The sequence below is a fragment of the Elephantulus edwardii genome, unplaced genomic scaffold (genome assembly GCF_000299155.1).
Source record: "Elephantulus edwardii isolate Elephantulus edwardi_28Jun2011 unplaced genomic scaffold, EleEdw1.0 scaffold00039, whole genome shotgun sequence".
NCBI classification, from domain to species: Eukaryota; Metazoa; Chordata; class Mammalia; order Macroscelidea; family Macroscelididae; genus Elephantulus; species Elephantulus edwardii.
In genome coordinates, this window is record NW_006399789.1 from 10,927,317 (window position 1) to 10,928,814 (window position 1,498).

Below are 1,498 nucleotides of genomic sequence, written 5' to 3' on the forward strand. Positions count from 1 at the left end.
GACCAGGACACCAGAGCTCCTACTGTGAAGCTGCTCACATACAGTTCCAAGGCTGGTTGGGAATCTTTACGGTTCACGGGTTCAAATCACAGATCTTTCTCATAGCAGGATTATCAGGAGAGTACTTAGAGGGCGTTTCCCTCATTGTAGGTATACTGATTACCGTCAATCATTAGTAATGAGCAGGAAAGGTGAGCGGTTCCAACCCACCAGCTGTTCTGAGGGAGAAATATGGGCAATCTCCTTCCTGTGCCTTTTACTGCCTCTGAGGGTCTTTCCCATCTCCTTAGTTCACAACAACAGCATGGTAAGCAGCCACTGTGTTCCTGAAGCTATAATCTGAGGGCGCACACCACCTTTTTTATGTTCTCTAGCACAACCTGGTGGTAGGTTTTCAGTGGGTGTAAATCGCTCTACGGGAGACTTAAATTTTTCTCCCTCTTAACAGAAAGGTATTTTTTTAATCAATACAAGTTCTCTTTGGTTTAGGTCATCAGCTTAAAAATATAACACAACATTCCCATACCGGGAGTCGAACCCGGGCCGCCTGGGTGAAAACCAGGAATCCTAACCGCTAGACCATATGGGAAGTAGCTAGCTAGCACTTACATAGTAAGCCACCAAAATCTCACTTTCTAAGGTAGTGTGGTGGCTTCACCAATAGATGGCAATGTTGGTTCGGGCGAGTCTACACGCTGCGAACCATCCTTCCGGACAACTGGCGCTGGAGCAACAGGCAGCTTTCAAGGTCTACTAAAAGAGGCGGTTTTTTATGTTGTTTATATAGTTATGCTGCTTCCTTTCTTTATGATTTATCTCTAACCTTCAAGCATTAAAGTTGGGTTTTGAGCTAAGGGAAATTCTAGAAACTTCAAGATACAAGATGTTTAAAATAACACTTTAGACTCACATAATCAGGAAACCAACAAAAAAAACAAGCCCAAACAGTGCGTGCATGCGAACAAACACTAAGCTTTTTCACCCATGCTGTTATGTACCTTCGGAACCAACGGATTTTCAGAAACAGTAAATCACAGGGGAGGAAACTGCCCATCTTTCTCCCACAGAGCAGCTGGGAGATTTGACCTATGCACCTTTAAGCTTAAAAGGGCAACTCTTTGTTATCCAATTCATATATATAGTTGAAAAGGGAAGCAAATCACGTTTTTCTCAGGACTAGTGAGTTACAAAATCACAGGATTTAAATAAAAGGATTTCGGGTAGTTAGAGTTGTTAAAGGTCTTCATTCCATTGCTAGATCACTGTGTTAACAGCTGGTTTTATATATCATGAAGTGAATCCACTCATAGCTGACTTTCCAACCAATTTTTGTTGTTGTTATGTGCCATATAGTCGCCTGCGACTCATAGCGACCCTATGTACAACAGCCCTAAACTCTGCTCTGTTCTGTGCCAATCGCACTGTCTCTGACACTCCCATCCCAATTATCCCAGTCATTGAACCAATCCACCTCATAGAGGGCCTTTCTCTCCTGCGC

General features: G+C 43.2%; 1 non-coding gene across 1 annotated transcript; it reads right to left on the bottom strand.

Moving 5' to 3' along the window:
- Positions 1-517: 517 nt before the first annotated feature.
- TRNAE-UUC lies at positions 518-589 on the bottom strand. Its single transcript has one exon. It is a non-coding gene; the product is annotated as a tRNA-Glu (tRNA).
- Between the last annotated feature and the right edge of the window lie 909 nt (positions 590-1,498).